Raw genomic sequence first — 19,717 nt, forward strand, 5'->3', positions numbered from 1 at the left:
CTTCTGTAACTAGGTTAAAACATAAATAATCTCCTGTGTTTGGCTGTGTTGGTCGGGAATAAGCTGACCAGTAATCTGTTTATAGAAAAATGCACATAAATCAAAGGAGATACACAAGCATAAATCTGGAACAACATATATATGAATTGAGGTTTAATTCTATTTCTGAAGCAAATCGAGGGGTTTGTTCCCTAAAGTTCTTATGATCATAGCACTTGCATATTTCCTCTTAAAAAAAGGCAATACTATCAATAATATTCAGAAAATATTTCTTGCTTCCAAGAACATTCTCCCCCCTCCCCGTCCTTGTTTTTCCCACTGTTTATAGCTTAAAATAGATGAGAATATTACACAGAAGATCTGTAGGCTTTTCTGGGTTATTTCCTTATCTGAAACTATTTCCTTTCAATCTCAGAACTGTTGGTACCCAGGCATGTCAGAGGTTTCTGCTCCTTGCGCTACGACTGCAGCCTCAAAAGGCAGCTGTGACACCAGTAGTGAGTGTGTCCCTGGGAATAACTGAATTCCATCAATCTCCTGGGCCATATGCTGACTATAAGAGGTGGTTTTTCTCTAAGTGCTGATGGCTGGAGTAATTTTGGCTATAGTAACACTCTCCTGGTATAATGAATGCATATTACAATAACACCTTATCCAAATTAGTGTAGAATTATCCTTATGGATACGGGACATTTCTAAACTAGCTGAGGTCGATAAAATGATGTTCAATTTCCACTTGAAGTTTATTATGTCTTAACAGGAGAACAAAACCCTTCATGCTTTAAGCAGACCCTGCTTTTTCCTTGCTTTTATATCAGTGTCTCACTTCTTTTACTGCTGGTATTTTTTTCAGTGTCTTGCCTGAACCTTGCCATCTTGCAGTGCACAGAAGTATCTTGCTCATTCAGAACACAGAGAACAGACTATTCTAAAATAGAAAAAAAGGGAAGCAGTAAACTCAGACTTTGAGAAGGGGAACACATGGGACTAAGCAAGATAAATTAGGGAGCAGATGACACCTGGGGTGAGATTTTGAGAGGAGAAGCTGACAAAATGCACTAGCCTGTAGGGAAATTGGTTACCCACCTGCCTTGCTGTAACTGGAATATCTCTTCTGCTTGTTTGCCATCCTTAGGGATCCCTAAGATTATTTTCACTGTTTGCAGTAAGAAACTGCTCCATTAGGAGGCCTAATTATAGAGGGCTAAAAGAAAAGCTGATGGTTGTATTTTTCATGGCTAAGGAAAGAGAAATAAGATGTTGCTGGCAGTCCTGCAATATAGTACCAGCTACAACACAAACAGAAGCAGAATTTTGTTACAGGCTGCAAATTTCTTTCCGTGTCCTTGAAAATCCTTGCAGGAGTGCCAGTATTGCTCTTCATTTGCAAATTGTTAAACTTGTCATCATTCTGGTGTTACCTGATGTTATCCTAATTTCCTTAGCTTGTAATAGCTGTGGCCTATTTACTTTTGAGGTCTACATCATCTTGGTTTAGCAGAGGCATGGTTACCTGGGGCAGTTTCTATTCCCTCTAGAAGCATGCTTTTATGATTAGGATGTTTATAAGCCTCGAGCGAATGGTTGGGAGGACAACACAGCACTCAACTCCAGATGGCCCAGTTTTAAGTTACTAACACGATTCTTCTTTATATTTTTTTCTTTTTTTAAACAATTATTTGTTTCTTATTTCCACAAAGTACATTTCTTACTACAACTAAATTTTCTGTGATTTTAATTTTTTACCAAGTTTTTCTGTGGGCTGCTCACTTACTATGTCTCCTTCTTAGAATGACTTTTAAAGGCATTGAAATTTATCTCCTTTGTCTTCTGAAATATAGAGCTGGGTAAACTGTGAAACCTTAATGCCTCTCACTTTTGAAAGCTATGAGAATTGTGCCAGGCTGTTTGGAAATCAAAGTAACTATCAAAATAAAATGATCCAAAATCAAAATTGTCAAAAATCAACTAATTTTTTTTTTTTAATCAACTGCTTCATCATGGTTTGATGTCATCATGACTTCGTTATGGTTAGACAAACCTTCTTTCCCTTATGGAATTATGCCATTTTATGGATGGTGTAGTGAAAAACTAGAGACTTCAAATTATGAAGAGGTTGGTATTTTTTCTACAGTTTACCCCCTTATTTTTAGTATTTCATTTGAATCTCAGCTTAGTTGCAGTCGACTTGCAGGAGTTGACACAAAGGTGTTGAAAGCCAGTCACAATCCTTGCTGGCACAAGGGCACCGTTTCAAGAGATATATTCTGTGCAGTCCTAGTTCATAGTTTTGTCTGCACTTGATACGGAATAGACCTCAAATTGATCAGCGCCACGTTTAAGACCCTTTTTCTTCATCGACTTCTTACTCAGGGTAGTCTTTATTGCTCAAGTTATTCTCTTCTTCGTGAAACTCTAATTTGGACAATGTGGTCTTGCAATACTTAAAACTTCTTTCTTTCATTTCATTGCTTGTTTTCTGAATGCCATGGTATAGAATGGATTTTTCCTTTGCTGAAAAAATTAAAGTTTACTAAAACATTTTGAGGAACGGGTCACAGAGCATAGCTCAAAGAAATCACCTTCTAAATGCTTTGAGGTGGAAAAAACCACATCAATTTTCTGTAAGCTTGTTTCTCTTACCACCTGCTTCAAATAGATGACATTACACATAAGAATTCAGTCAATATTTTCAATGAAAACATTTGTAATGTTTTATCAAGACCACACAGTGTTTCAGACCAGACTGTTAGTCATTTGATACTCAGTGATTGTTCATGATTGTAGTGTTCATGTTCATTATGCAGCTCTGGTAACAAAGTATGATAGATAAGGAAGATATTTAGGAAGTGATAAAGAGGTTAAAGCCACAAATTTACTTCTAACTGTGTTTCAAACAGAAGATGAATCAGACATAACCTTTTTGAAATCATTATTTCTCTTTTTTGTGTGTCTATGTGTGTGTGAGAGATGCTATTTTTCCAAGAATGAAGAAAAATTAACTGTAGTGGAAATGTACCTGAATTAAGTGGTCTGAGTGCTTCATAAGTTTACAGAGAATGAGAGCAAGAGGTTTGAAAACCTGTCCCTAGCAGCAGAGTAACTTTGCACTGTCAGGAGACCCAGCACGCTCCTCCAAGGCATCCAGTACTAGTCACTGTCACTGTTGGCCCAGATGAAGACATCCTCATTTTGAAATATTTGTGTATTTCTCTATGCAGAGGCATGCATTACAATTTAATTGAACAGGCATGTTTATGTTAGCATTAGGCTCACTATGGAGTGCTGAGATGAGAAGGGACAGATATACTTGTGTAAGCAATGCAAGTTCAGCGTGCTGGCAAACAGTTTCTCTCGGTACTTTGAGGCAACATCACTCTTTCTACAATCCAGACAAAAGCGTTGAGGCTGCTCACAGAAGCTACTACGAATATAAGTAAGTGAAACACAATGTTGGCAAGTTTTGCTTGGAGATAGAAGGGAAAAGGAAAGCAAAATTAAAAATATTTTCATGTTTTTCCAACTGTATATGTGGGCGAAATACTATTAAGTATCTTCTCTGCCTGCATAGCAAGGAGCATAAACAATAAAATTTTTGGTGAAATTGCATTTTAGTGGTTGGCACAGTTCTCTCTGGTTAAATTCAATGCATTCCAGGCATGGGTTTCCACGACCAGTTATGTTAGTATCCAAGGTATTTTAGGAATTTTTCCCTGTAAATATTCTGGCAGCCCACCCTTTGGCATAAAAAGGTGTATGACTGCAGCTGGCTTTTGTTTTGTTTTCTTCTGTGGAGCCTGATTCCATAGATAAACTCCGAGAACATCTGTTGTGATGAGCCTTGCTGGTGAGACAGCTAAATGAAAACTTGTTTTTTTGAATCCCAAAGTAAATTTTCACAGGGGAAAGTGTCCATGACCTTTGGTCCTATCAAGCTGGGTACATAGTCAGTGCTCCATAACCAAAAATATAGATGCCTAGGAAGTTCTTATGTTTCTAACTGGAGTTTGGTCAAAATCAAGTATTCAAATATTTGAAAACTTGCTTGAAATTCAAGTGTTAACTTGACATGAATGGCACCTTTAAAATCCACAGTTTGAACCTGGAGTGCCTTACATGATCAAGAGGTACTTGAAATTCCAGGTCTTCTGGAGTTCAAAGTCTGATAGTGAATGAGTTTCTTGACTGTATCAATGTCTTGGCTTTACTGTCCAAAGCCATATCATCCTGGCAGTTTACAATTTCACATTGTACTTCAGTGAACTGGGCACTTAAGAAGATGTATTGACACAAATTTAAACAGTCAGAATTCTGCAGAACTCCTGACCACATGCATGTCTTTTCAATTACAATGTTTTTCCAGTCTTTTCCTCCCATCATGATCTAAAGTCATGCTTTCTTTTACAGAAGAGTATTTCTTTAATCTGACAAGAATTTAGCCACCCAGATTGGATTCTTAGTGCTCTGGGCTCTTAGGAAGACCAGAGTATTTGGGGCAGTTCTCAGGTCTGAAGACACAAAGAACCGCTGATGAAGGTTGGTTAAAAAAATTCTGATTTTGATGCTGATTCTGGTTTTCTGAGTGTCTCAGTTTGGAGTTCTTATGATCTGATGTGAGTGAGTAACTCTGTCTTCCCAGGTCTTCTCAGGGATTTGAGAACAATATTAATATTTACCAATGTTTTGGTAAAGCATAATACTCCTGGGAGGATTATGCTGCCAGGTGCTGGATGATCCTGCATCTGTAGAAGTGAGGCTGAAAACATCTAAAGCTCTCACATGTTTCAGATTCAAACTTTGTTTCTTGGTAATATTCTAAGACATCAGCATTGGGTGTCTTCAAAAAGTAGTTTCATCTGCTCAAAATAAGTTCCAGGCATTTATTTATGGAATTTAGCTACCTATTTCAAATTTTGGAAAAAGTATAAAAGAACCTGCAAATAGCCTATGATTTCAAAAGAGATTGTAATTCTTCAGTCAGAAACTGAGCTCCTTGCTGACTTGATGAGATTTGGATGATGAACATAAGTGCCAGAATATATTTCATTTCTGCCCACTTTTCCCTATAGGCCTCTTCTGTCTGACAGATCTGAATGACACCCACAGGACAGGGATCCTGCAGTGGTTGTATCCTCTGAGACACCTTTTCTGGGGCTGTATCTTATTTCCAATGTTATGACATGAGGACATGGTGACTTTTACACATTGTAGAAATTTCCTTTAAGGGGGTTTTCAAGAGGTGATTTTTTAGAATCTAAGTGACACCTAAATGGTGGATTTAAGGTACCTTTACCTTTGGAAAAATATTAATTAATTCAGCGTAAGAAGTTTGGCTTTCACCACAAAGCCAGTGTGAGATTGCAAGGGAAAGTAAATGATTTTCGGCTCTCAGGAGCATTTTAGAAACTACTACTGCATGGCTGTTCAACAACAGAGCAATTCCTAGAGGTCAGCACAAGCTGTCAGATCTGCTTGCAGTTGCCCTGTGCCAGTTAGGCTCCTCTAACTGCAGACAGGACTTATACACTATAGAAAAATCTCATACCCTGTTCTGATAAGAAGATAGAATCTATCAGAGCATGGTTATTTATTTTCATATTTTTTATTGTTCGGCTGCACACCAACCAAAAATTTGCACTTAAAAGGATGACTCTATTTTATATTATGACACATACATTATCATTTACTTGAGTAGTTCTTTCAGCTAAATTTAGAAAGACAGTTTTAGGTCATGAAGTCTAGAGAAACATTTCAAATACAGAAAGTGAATATGTACCATTAATATGCCATGTATGAATTATGTGGATAACATTTGAAATGAAGATTGTTCATCATTCTCCATCCTAGCAGATTTTATTATAATGGATTCCGACTGGAGTGTTACATGCGCACATGCACAGATGCACACACAGAGCACTTAACCTATTCAAAAAGACTGGGCATTCTGTAGTGTTTAGGATGGATTGAGTTAATTGAGTACTGATTAAAAGAACTTGGAATACAACTGTCCTAAATTTTTGGTTAGGACACTTCTATGGCACCAACGTCGTACAAGCACCAGTTAGTATGTCCTCAGTCATTGTGACTGGAGTATGCCAGAATAGACTTCAGGAGAATGACCTGAATTGAGAATGGGATAAATGTTGAAATGCACACTGAACTGACTGTGGAGTGAGAAATGCACAGATCAAGGACTGTTGAGCGAAATATTCTGCCCAGTAAAATCTGCAAGTAGCAAAACCATATAAAATAGCTGAGAAAAGTCTGAGAGCTATATAATCTTCACTGAAGATAAAGTTACTTTTAATTTACAAGAGGGATTTAATAATTTCACAAAATCTGGCAGTACTAATTACCATATTTATATCTAGTTCAAAACAGGTTTTCAGAAATAATTTCTCATTTTCTTCCACACCAATGTATTATTATCATTTTATTTAGGCTTGTCAGCACCCTCTCTTTATTGTGGAGTATATGCAGCATCTTTTACAAGTGTATAAATATATAATCTGCTATGTCCCTGGGTGCACACATATCAATGTATACAAGTATATAATATATACAAGTATCCCCAGATACACTTAAGACCTTCATATTTTTCAAGAGAGAATTTTTCATTACTTGTTATATCATTCTAAGACCTTAAGAGCCCTTTATGTCAGTTGTTAAGATGTCAAGTTCTATTAATAAGAGACTTGGACATGAGCATGGCTTGGAAAACACATTTGTCTTTAGAAATAAGAATGGCATTCATTTTCTATGGTACAAAAAAAAACCCCAAAACAATTCAATGCATTTCCTAAAAACTTGTAGGAAAAAAGAAATTACTGCACTTACGTAATCTCTGAATTTTATTAACTGAGCAAATTAAAATAAAATAGAAAATAGTACTGGGGGAAAATGTCTTTCAGGTTTCAAGTTTCAAAATTACTCTTCTCATAGAAAGCTTTAGTACAGAAGGCCTCTTGCCCTATTGTGTATTCTCAACTCACTGTCCTTTGTGGCTATAAGATGAATAGGACTGTCTTGGGACAGATGTTTAGGGGAAAACTGGAGTAAAAATAACCTTCAGCTAACTTGCTCTGGCAAAATTTTAGGAAATATTTTCTGTGTTTTGTCTACTTTCAGAGCTAAAGTGGACCTCAGGGCTTTGAAATTTGCTTTTAAAAATGCACAAGCTCCAGAAAGCCAGGTATCGTAGAAGACAACTTTTCTTGCACTTTCAATATCTAATAGTGCAAAGAAATCTCCCACATTCATATTCTTAGAGTGCTGATGTTGAGTCATGAAGAAGAATCATGCGAAGGCATCCTGTAACCTAATGGTTTCTTTATTCTCATAAATTATAGTTCTCATGTGCATGACTCCTTTTCTGCCTGTCAGTCTATTTACTCAACCTTTCAACTGTTTATAGAGTAAATATGATGAGTTTGAACTTATCAGTTCACATGACCCATCAAATCTCCTTGTCACTACCACTTATTAGTGTTTAGTACTGCACTTAGACCTGTGTCTCTGTTTCCCTCTGCTGTTCTGCTGAGACATTGCTTGTTTTTGCTTGGGAAGCCACACTTACTTCACTTTGAAGCCAAATTGTGTTACTTGCTTGCCTACAAACATCTGCCAGATGGTCTCCAAAACTATCAGAACGCATGGGTTATGCTGTGTCCACAATCCATAAAAACATTGGGATGCAGAGGTATAAAAACCCTGTAGCAGACAAAGATGGCTTTTTGGGGTGGTACAGCTGGCAATGGCAATGACAGACGTGTCATGTCCCACCTGTTGGGTGAAAATTCCTTTGACTAAAGGTGAGATGAGCTAAAAGGAGAGCTCCAGGAGGGAAAGCAATTTTTCCACCCGCTGCATTTCCACCAAGGATATCCAGTGGGTTTGAAAAACCCTGGAAGGTCAAGACATGATGGGATGGAAGGTAAAACAGAAGAGGGAGACTTCCACATGAAACCTAGATCTGTTGCTGTGGAGGGAAATTCTCAGGTTTTGATTCAGTGGAAAACAAAATTGTATCTAAGAAGAATAAAGATATCTAAAAATATCTCTTAGATTTATTTTCATTTATGAAGCACCTTCAGAGAAGACAGAAATATTAACAATTTCTTTAAATGTTTTTTTCACAAACATACAGCTCATAAATACAAACTTAGGTTGGGCTTATTGCTGAGGTTTGCCTTACTCATGACTTGACTCTTCCTCTCACTGAACTATTTCTTTTCCATGTGTTTTGCCCTTACTTTGGGAGGTTTCATATGCCACTTTGGGAGGTTTCATATGCCATTTTCCTGTAGCTCAGAACCCCCTAGTTGATGAGGGGCTGACATGGGGTCAGAGCAGTGGGGACTTGAGGCCAGGCACTTTAACCCTAAGGCATCCACTCTGACTGGAAGGGACCTGGTGTTAGAAGGGTGTTCTCATGTGGGAAGGGTAGGCTTTGGGTTTGTACTTCTGCTTCAGACTTTGAATCTATCTTTAGCACTGGCCAACTAAGAAAGTGGAAGTCAACGCCAAATGATCAGTGAATGCTTTAAAGGTGTTTTTAGAAGCTGTTTTAGTGGGTCGTGGCCATGGCTGTGCAGTGTTTGCTCTTCCTGAAACGCAGGGCTGGCTCCGAACCTGCCAGTGGATCACGTGCAGCATGTTTGTGCCCTTGCTTGAACCTGTGGCATCCGAGGCTGGCTCCATCTGCTCCCTCCTTGCCGGCACACAGCCTGCCCTGCAGGGCGTGGAGGCTGCTGCACTGCAAGGAGATTCCCCCTGTGTGGGAAATGGATTTGCAGAGAATTCTCAAGGCCTGGCAGAAGGCTTGCATAGTCCTGTGCATCTGTATGCAAACCTCGAGATAAGAAATGCTGACTTAGAAATGCCATGGAGTAGGACGGACATTGCTGAGAGAGAAATGGAACTGGAAACAAGTTTCAAGTGATGGCCTTGCAAATATGACTAGATATTTTGGAGAAATAGAACTAGGAAAGGTGCATTGTAGTAGGACCCATGAGGGGTATGTTTAGATGATTGCCTTTAAGGCATTTACAGCATTGTGTGGCAAAAGCTGATAGGCCAAAAACGCTTATATGTATTGTAATTAGGAAATAGTTTGGCTTCTGATTGTGATGGCGTGAATTGTAACATCTGTATTGTCCCACCCTTCACATGAGGCTGAAAATGGAATAAAAGTTTTTAAAACACCTCTCAGTTGCCCCATCTCTGGGTCAGAAAAAGGTATAATCTGACACCCCTGCACAGCAAACCTCAGCAAAGTTTGCCAGCAGCAGCAGCAAATTTACTCACAGTTGTGTCTTTTGGTGGGCAAGCAAACGCCTGTTGAAGTTAGAAATCTGGTCCTACTTTGTTTACGTAAAACGGCATTTACCTTGCTTCAGGTCACTCCAAAGGATCTGATTTTCCCCCCTAATATAAAAGACCTACGTGGAAGTTCTCATGTTGTGGTATTTCCACAAGGTCTTTAGAAAAAGTGTATGAACAGAAGTATGTAATTTTAATATTAATAGAAACATTCTATAACACTAGATTATATGATACCTAATGGTGAACTTCAATATAATTATCAAATCAACTTAGACATGAAAGGAATGTAATCTAAACTAGTGTAGATTGTGGTAAAAATGCATTTAGATGTTATATCTTTGACAAGTCAGAAACTAAGAGTTCTCTGAAACACAAAGAGCTGCTTTCACCCATCTTTGACCAGCCTTTGCTAGCTGCATTTTAAATTACAAAATGGTAAATGTCTAGTCACACAGAATCCAAAATGTACTTTCATTTGCTGAATGGACATGTTTACAGGGCTCAGCATGTTACACAGTCATCACACTTGCTCATCTGAGGATTATGAAGACTCTGATTAGGAACCAAAAAGCCTCTGTGCTAACAAATATTTAACATATGTGTGCATATTTGCAAGACAGAAATATATTTTTACATTTGTTAGAGCAACACAATTAGGAGAGGCAAAAAACGAGCAGTCTGGTTCTGCAGACTCCAGTTCAGGTAGTCCATTTTAAGCTGTTTGAAGGTGAGCTCTATGTTATTTAAAATTCTCAGTTCTTCCGAATAAATAGTAGCAAATGTTAGATATTTTGAACAGAAAGAACTGGCAACTGAAAAAACAGGGAACAAAAGGCTTATTAAAGTAGATCTGAGGTTCTTTAGGAATCTATGAATTTTAAAATGTGTATCTTTTGAGCATTACAAAGGAAAAAGGTATGTATATGCATGTATACACAGACACACACATGCTTATGTTTGTAGAAGTACAAATGTAAAGCAGAAGGAAGTAATGCAAGAGCACCTGATTTTATTGACATTTGATGAAATCACAGCTATTTTGGGAAGCCAGAAATGTATGAGTTGTTTCAAAACTGTATAGAAATAAATGAAACAAAGCAAAAAGATAATCTTAGGTTGCCTCAGGTATTTATTTCACACAAGCATGGGCAAATATAGGAGCTTATTTTGGCATGGACACTCAGGACTTCCTCTCTGCAGCCAGATTCTTTTAGTTGCTGAACACTAGCAATTAAATTTGAGTATAAAATATAATGTAAAGTGATCAACCTTGTTGAGATTTAGTTAGCTCTGAGCGAAAAAGAAGTGTAATGTTTGCTGTTCTAAGTAATACAAATGTCAGAAATTGGTGTGCTTGCAAACTTTATATTCTTGTTAGAAGGAAGGTGTAAAATCAATATGTTAGTGCATGAACTCTGTCTATAACCTGCTCATGGGACAGATTTGACTTTGACCCTCCCCTTTCTGGATGTCTTGGTATTTCCCCTCTTGTACAAGAGACCAAGCTTTGGAAAGTATGTAGATATTGGCTATGATGGCTTTATGTCTTTAGTGTTTATATAGAAAGCATTTGACCTCATGAATTTTTAAATTGTATTAATAGATACAAACATTGGTATCCCACACATTATAAATGAATAAGAGGCTGCAAAGGAAGAAATAAATTGTGAAAGCTAATTAAAGGGTAATCTGATGCGTGTCCTGAAATAGTTTTGACAGACACCGTACCCATTTTCTTTTGGAATTGCTTTATGGAACTGTAGCTCTTTTAGAGTTGAATTTAAATTTAATCTATGCTGAACCAGGTGTTCTTCAAATCTTGCAAGGAACGAGATTTCTTTCAGCTCTCCACCCTCCCTGGTATGCATACAGTATTGTGTATTTTCTTTTTTGAACTTACGTGTGTATTTTTCTGAAAACACGTTGCATTTAACGTGTAAAGTCCTAACACAGAAACATTACCACTTATGGTAAATGTTGTACTCAAATAGGCATGATTCTGATTTCAATTCTCTACAATTATCTTAAAAAGAAGATAAAATGAGCAACCTGGGCAATCAATAGCTGGGAGGAAGTCGGAATTTTAAAATCCAAACAAACAAAGTTATGCATAATATTTTGCTAGAACAAACAGAGGATAAAAAGCAAAGACTAATTAAACTTCCTTTAGGACTGTTTTTGTGCCTCTCTCTAAATATATCCAGCCTATATATATACATTCTTGTCAGCTGTCTTGCTACTCAATTCCCCTGGCTTTCCTCAGGGCCTTAAAATTGGTGGTTTTACACTGTAGCTAATGCAAAAGAAAAAAAATCTGCTCTTAAAATATCCTTTTGGTTCTCTGGCTATCTCTGCCCAAGTATCTCTAGAAATGATAAAGAGAAGTGCTTTCCCTGAAGGCTTTTAGGGGCATCTTTTTTTCAAGACCTTTTAATGACCTGAAATACCTAAGCAGTACATATTAAATAAACAAAGGCAAAAAAAGTCAGGGAGGCAATTAGAGCTGTCTGCTTTTTGTGCAACAAGCAGCCATGACTTTTGGCTGTGAAATATATATAGAAATATGTCCCCAAGAGTGAAAATTGTCACTCAGTGAAATAAAGTAACCCTCATCAAGGCAGATTCCTGCTGAGTTACATGTACTGTTTTGCAGTGACTGGTACAGACTAGACTGGAGAGGCACTCCACTGGAATGAATGGCGATTTCATGGCAATTCATGCAAATGTTACTCATACCTTCTGGCAAGGTTATCTAAGGATAAAACTATAAAAAGAAAGTATTTAAATGAGATTTAATAGACTGCAGGTCTCTACAGTATCCCCCTTGTTTACAACTGCTTTCAAACTTGAAATACATAAAAATGGGGTCTTTTTTGTCATTTAGTAGATGAATTAAGAAACAATTATATTACAGAGTAAAGAGTTAAAGGACTACTGACTTGGGATACTAAATCATTTACTGTACAATAATATATTTGAAGGAATGAGCAGATGTTTAATTGTATTAAAATGCAAAGAAAATTTTCCCTGTTGCTGAAATCCATAGGTATTTTTGATTGAAGGAGGATAGCTATCAGATTACTCGGTGTGAATGGTCCCAATAAAACTTCTCTGTAACACTGATTTATTTTATTAATCTTTACAGTAGACTTTGGACGCTGAAAATAACAAATTTCATAGGACTATCAATTTACAGCCAGATTGACACTGAAAGACTCTGCATAGTTGAAGATCTAACAATTCAAACTTGACATTTTCCCCAGGGAGCAATTTCAAGGAAAATAAAAATCACAGGTTCCTTTGCATATTTGGTATCTCATAGCAGCTTTAATCAAAATTTTATTCCTCCTTGGTTTCTGAAAACATTCACGTGGTGTTATAATCAATCCAGCTGACTCCTAACTTCTTTGAGTAAGAAAAGACAATAATAAAATGTCAAAATAGCTGTTGTGCTACGGGAGAACTTGTTTTGCCTACTGGTTACTAAAACTAGCATTTTACTAGTATCTTTGTGATTGACAAACACTTGAGAACTTAGAGGTATTCAAGGGCATCCTAATCAGAAAAACCATTCTTAAACACAGGTAATAGGGCAAATCTTGTGGAAAAAAACTTAAGGCAAATGTTAGTTTTGGTAGAACACTTCCCCACTGAACTTCTTAGGGCTGTCCAAGAGATCTTTGCTGTCAATGAATGAAGAAAAAAGGAAGTAGGAGAGAATTTCAGAGACTGTATTAGAGTTATCAAAATGTGTGCTGTACATTTGATAAGATTATCTACATTCCAGAACAAAAAAACTTCCACTGTGCTGAGTTCTGAGCAGAAATTATGATAAAAACCCAACTTTTTATTTTAATTTTTTTTTTTTCTTTCAGGAGATGAACAAGTCTGGAGGATCTTGATACCTCTACACCTCTACAGAGAACAAGAAGAAACAATGTTATGGTAAACATGACTCTTAGCAAGAGCTACAGCAGTGTTATTTGAACTAAACCTTCTGTATGAAACATTCATGACTGACAGAAAAACTCCTGCCAGGATGGACTAAATAAATATTGCTGTCATGTTCTGACAGTTTTCCCTTCTTTTTTTTTTCTTTTTTTTTTTTTTTTTTTTTTTTTTTTCTTACTGGTTCCATTTTCATAAGAAAAATGAGAAAAAACATTTAATACTTTCCAGTCAATGTTATCTGCCAATCTTAGCATTGGTTTATAACCACAAAAATGCTTCTAAGAATACCATTCTTCACCAGATTGAGACACTTTCTGTTGTATTACTCAAAAGTGATTTCAGCAGAAGGTGTAATGAAACTCTGGTAAGTGTATATGGGATTATTTTACCTTCTTGCAACAATTTATATGACACGCTTGGAAGCTGGAAGCTGAAAAATAAAGAACTTTTTTTCTGGCAGAGAAGTTTAAATATTTTTTTATGAAAATGAAGAAAACTAAGACATTGATTTACTTCTTTTTTCTCCTCCTCTTGCCACTTCTTCCTGCATTTTTCCATTGGAAAATAATATCAGAATATATAATGATATATAATAAATAAATACTAATATGTATATAACTACAACAACAAAAAAAAGAACAGCAATAATTATAAACCAAATAAAAACATAGCACCAGCTTGTTCATTTCTAGTGCATAAATCATAGGGGCCCAGGTCATTGACAGATAACTCTTGTCCCAAGCCACACAAAATAGCAGTCACAGAGACCATTAATCCTCTTATTTGGGGGGGAGTTCTTTTAGGATTCTGGCTTCACCTGATGTAACCCTGTGGAGGGAAAAATGCATCTGTCAGATTTGCCATGTTGCTTTCTTGATCTAGGAAATAAGTCTTAAAGTGCATACTTGTATTTCCACACAGTACCTCTGCGGCATGAGTATTCTGGCATCAGCTGCAGGAAAACCAGTTTGGTTTTGAACAATCATTTGTAGAAATTTGCCCTCCTTTCATATCACTTGATACTGACTCTTTAACCAAAACTGCTTTGCTCTAGGCAAGGATAGTTGTTAACCTCTGGCAGTGCTTGAATTCAGTGAGAATTTTGGATCTCCATTCAGTGAGGGCTTCACTTCATGCAAGTCCATTTAGCTCTTATTCTAATGATCAAGTGGGCCCAAATACAAGTTAAAGGACTCTGTGGGATTTTCTTAGTACTAAACACCTCCAGTCACATGCCCATCCTTGCCTCCACACTCCTGTGCAGAAAGGCTAGAAAGTGTTGGCATAGGATGAGATAGAATTCCAATAATGATCACTCTATTTGGGAAGAACCAACCCTCAGAAACCTTCTCGCAGAATCACAGAATGGTTTGGGTTGGGAAGGACCTCAAAAGTCTTCTTGACCCAACCCTCCAGACACGGGCAGGGAACCTTCCATGAGACCAGATTATCCAGATGCTCATGCAGCCTGGTTTTGAACACCCCCAGAGATTAGGACTCCACAAACCTGTCTGGGAAAAAGATTCTTTTGAATTTTTCTGTTGGCCATAATGAGAGGCAGAAGGCATGGTATAAATATATAACACTGAAAATACCTGATAGGACCAGAAAAGCTTTACACTTCCTGTCTGGGCATCTGGCATAGGATGGCAGCAATGACTGATGTTGCCATTTTGCTCAGATCTCACTCTAAAAAAATTCTCTCAGGCTGCCTGGACCAGTCTATTGTTTGGGGAATAGCTAAGGCAAGTAGTTAATTGAAGTACACCTGTCTTTGGGAAAAAAAGAAAAACAAAAGTGGTTAATGTGACCAGTTCCTTGGTCCTTCAGCACTAGCAAAGTCACATTACAGTGGTTAATACTGGAAAATGAGAAGTGTGATAAGATGCTAAGGAGATGTTAATATATGAGTTTCAAATAGCAAGCAGGTTATGTCTGAGCTGTATTAAAGAAGGTCATCTGTAGAAATGGCAAAATATACTGTGTGTTATGGAACAGCAGCATTAATTTTGCAGGAGAATGGGAAGGATGAAAACTCCTGGTAATGAAAGTGAGCAGAGGTGCCCACTTACATCAGGCATTGTACACAAGAATTGAAATGATAAATACCAAGATCTGAGTTTTGCAACCTATTTCTACAAATTTTTTTCTCTACTGTCCTATCAGGCAGTTTTATTACCTCAGAAGCAGCTTGTGTACAGATCTGACATTTATCTTTCTGCACATCACAAGAATGCCAGTAGAAAAACTGGTGGAATATATAAATTGACTCTACTGCACACGCACAAAATACATATTTCTCTTTGCTTTCTTTGAGTAGGAGAGTTAGTTTTATCTCTTTCTGAATCCTTTATTTCCAGTTATCACACAGCACTGGACAACAAGATGGTCTTCATTTCTCTGTGGCACAGCTCAGCTTTCTATCATAGTTACTTGATTATCCTCTCTTTTCTTCTCTCTTCATTCATGTATTTTATTAATCAGGTACTCCCAACTAGTTTCCATCCTGAGCCTCATGGCAAACTGGCCTAACAACCTGATTTCCTTCAACATTGCAACTACATGTTGCTGATCTTGTATCCTCCTTTTCCTGTGAACTCTTTTGCAAGGCACACTCAAGGATCTTTGACTCTTCCGTCTGTTACTACTTCCAACAATTTTTCTTTTTATTTTGAGGTAACCCTTGCATAACATTTGTGATACTTTTGAAAGCAACTATAATGCAAAATCTGGTTAAAATGAGACTACGAGTTTGCTGAAATGGACCAGTAGCTGAGTGTTTAGGGTGCTTTTGCTGCTTTTTAGGAATTTTTGTTCTGGTTTCTGTTCTGACAGCTTTGCAGGTGGCCCAGTTACAGGTCACAGAATTGTCTGCAGGCTACTGGCAGTCTGTCCATCCCAATGAATACAGAGAGCATTTCTGTCAGAAAGGCCTAAAAAGAGAAATGGGTGTGGTTATATTTTAAACAGTCAGGTAAAGAACTGCAGTGTGATGTAATTAGCTTAGATTCTCATTCTGACTCAGTAATACTGTTCATTTTTACTAAACAGTAAACAAAAACCATGTCACAGAAAAAGCTGTGCAAAAAGCTTTGTTTTCATCTTGTGTGTGAACATTAGTCTAGTGTATATATATATATATATAAAAGTATATATTTCTAAGATGTAATGTGAAGAGAAAGTAGCCAATCTGTAAGATCCCCTCTAAATGTGTGCCTCTCTCTGAGGCATGAATGGCGTACAAGCAGGTGTATTCTGAGTCTGACTGTAGACTCATTTTGGTCCATGGAAAAAACAAATACACCGTTTTTCATCAGTGCATAATGAGGGGGAAACAATGCTCTTTGGAATCACAGTTCAGCACAGCAGAACCTTGTGCTGGCTGTACCCTTCTATTTCCAGCTTCATTAGCAGTGTGTATGAAACTGTATTATTATTTCCCAGTTGTGCATTGTAATGTAGTTTACAGAAGTTCTGCAAGATGCTGAAAATTCCACAAAAAGTGAAAAGTAAAATCGTGCCATAGAATAATGTGAGTATGAGTGAGTAACAGTGAACTTGTGAAGCTATTGCTCTGGAATGAATGGTGATTTTCTTAGGTAAAAGTTTTCTTGGGTGTCTTTCTATAAATGTTATCCTGCTTGTTTTCTCAGACCATCCCAGCCGCAGCACAGGCCATGATTTTCCTTGTTTTTTTACAGTGTGTCTGTTGATTCAGAAATATCCATATCTCAGATTTCTTCTTTAGATGGACACAGGTACTCCCACAAAAGTGTAGTTCAGTGGTGAAAGGATGTAGTCCATGGGTTGATAGGTAGGGGTAACTCAGCTGTGTTCAGTGCAGGGGTTTGAGGAGGTGCAGGAAGATGAGACTTTTACCCATTCTCATGTGACTTGGTTCTGTGGCCAAGCTGGAGGGCTGGGAGGGCTCTTGCACACAGAATTGGGATCCATTGCTCATGTCCTCCCACACTTAATGACAATGGCACTGCTGTCCATAATCTGATATAACCATCTAGAATGCCTTTATTGCAGTTTACAATCATACAACGGGCCCCAAATGACACTGAGTTACAGTCTCATATGTTCCTGTTGCAGTGCTATGGGAGAACATCCGTATCCGTGTGTATTCCTCGAGTTTGTGTGTTGTGCTGATGTTGCAAAGTTTGTTCACATCAGTAAGGCGATGTGACTCCAAAGGGCTATTTTAACCCCTAATGGTCAGCTGGATGGAGTAGAAGCTGGACAGCAGGTCTGCCTCACAAGGTGATTCTTCCTGTCAGGAGCAGTTTTCTGTGAGACCAGAGTCAGCATTCTGGCGGAGACGATCATTGTGTTGTTTGCTGGTAAAAAGTCCATTGTGGTTTTAGTTATCATGCCTTAGATCATGAACAGAAAACACAGAATGAGGTTTGCATCCATCAGAACTAGGCTTGCTTTCCCCAGGCTGGGGTTTAGATATTGCAGTGTATCCTTTTAACCCTGCCACTGTTAGAATAGCTTTCGCTGCTGTACAATTTTACGTGCACTTGCATTGTTTCATCCAATTTAGTGCATTTCCTCAACATATAGTTAATTAAAAAAATATATTAAATTATGTGGGTGCAGCATCTGGTGCTGAAATGCATTTCTTGGTACTGAAGTGATTTTGAATAGCCTGTCTCTTTATATCAGCTCCTTCACGTTTCCTGTGGTGAGTTTATAGTTGTGGGCAGCACCAGAAATCTTCTGAGAAGAGCCAGTGAAAATCAGTTCTTCAGCAGGAGTCTGGACAACTAATTCATTCAAAGCTCTGACCATGTAGTGATCTGCTTAGAGAGCTATTTCAATACTTGGCTTCCTTATTCTTATTTTTTAAACATGATAATCTCATATTTTACTGAATGCAATAAATTTTCACATTTTCCAAGTTGCAGGTTAGTGCATATTATTTTCTTCCATATGTTCAAGAGTTCTACTACTAATAAGTGACTTTTACAAAAATAGCAAAGAGTATGCTGAAATAGTTTTTACTTTGAACTTTTAAGGGTAAATTTCAGAAACCACTACAAATGTTTTCTGTGTTGCAGAAGGACCTAGTGAATGGGATCTGTGAAATTTTTCCGGAGGGCACAGATCTGTCAAGGACTTGATTTTTTCAGTGTTGTTTCATGTCTAAATTACTTGAGGAAAAATGCACCTGTAGGAGATGGCTTAGAGGACCATTGTTACTGAAACTTACATACTCTTTCACAAAACTTTTGGATTTTTATAATTAAAAAAAATAGTTTCTTATACCTGAGTAAAGATTATCACTTTTGAAAAACAATTATTGGTACAGAAGTAGATTGGGTATGACTTCAAGTATAAAGGAAAGTGACATACCTTGATAGTTAAAATCATGTGTGGGAGTTTTTATAATATGGGCTGAAAATGAGTCAAAATCATGAGTCAAAATCAAGTGAGAATATGTGCCTTGATTTGTAGACATTTTTCACAGTCCAACCTGAGTGTTCAGAAATCAGGAGTCAATTAGTGAAGTGTAATTAATGAGACAATGGAAGAGTGCACATGAGTTGGCTCCTATGCCAGTGAGATGCTCAAAACAGTGAGTTTCTATGAAAGAGCTGGGAAGTATAAATCCTTTTGTATTCCACCAAGTGTCAATAGCCATCTGGTTTTCGGCCAACAAAGCCTGGAAGGCAACTATAACAAATGTATGGTTCACATACTTACCAAGGGACTTTACAGTATTATTAATTTCATTTCCAAGTCATTGAATATTTTAGACCTGACACATAGTATTCAGCCCCAAGTATACCTACAAATATTGTCATCATAGATGAAAGTCACTTTCAAGAGAACAGCAGGTTTCTGAGTTTATTCTCAGAGAAGACACGAGACCAATGCAAAATCTGTAAACAGACCAAAAATCAAGTCTCCTAGATCAAATTATAGATGATTCTCATGTTATTTTTCAGCTGAATATCTAAAGATTGACCTTTTGACCGTGTGAGGGTAAAAGAAATGTGAATTCTACTTTTTTGTTGTTTAATTACATAAAGCTGTGGAACTTCTTGAATATTTGAAGTGGATCTCTTCTCATATATGTGTTGAACGCACTTGTATTCTGTGTGAATGGTATTCCCATTTCTACAGTACTTGCAGTCAAGGGGTAAAAGTGAGTTTATATCAGTTAGGCTTTGCTGTTATTTGGCAGAAGTTACTGTAACAGGAAGAGTATAGCACAATTACAGTCATACCAAATTGGAAGGATTAAGAGTGCTGATTCCCAAGCTGATATTTACAGATAACTGGTGATACAACATGAAGATCCTAACCAAAATCCCTAAGGGTGAGGCCCAGAAGGAGCAGCTGTCTGCACAAAATGGGAACCAGGGGCAGAGTTCGCAATTAACTTCAGCTTCTTGGCAGATGATGAAGTTTCATGCATTTTTTATTA

At 37.5% G+C, this 19,717-nt stretch overlaps 1 protein-coding gene across 1 annotated transcript in view; it reads left to right on the forward strand.

The window, feature by feature from the left end:
• KCNA4 (potassium voltage-gated channel subfamily A member 4) overlaps positions 1 to 13,363 on the forward strand; it is a 134,292-nt gene extending 120,929 nt beyond the window's left edge. The window contains exon 2 of the transcript XR_010721821.1: positions 13,200 to 13,363. The gene's annotated coding sequence lies outside the window, so the exon portion shown is untranslated. The remainder of the gene's footprint in view (positions 1 to 13,199) is intronic.
• Positions 13,364 to 19,717: the final 6,354 nt, after the last annotated feature.

The sequence above is a fragment of the Chamaea fasciata genome, unplaced genomic scaffold (assembly GCF_029207755.1).
Source record: "Chamaea fasciata isolate MVZ Bird 193981 ecotype frontalis unplaced genomic scaffold, bChaFas1.0.hap1 SCAF_7, whole genome shotgun sequence".
Classification (NCBI taxonomy): Eukaryota; Metazoa; Chordata; class Aves; order Passeriformes; family Sylviidae; genus Chamaea; species Chamaea fasciata.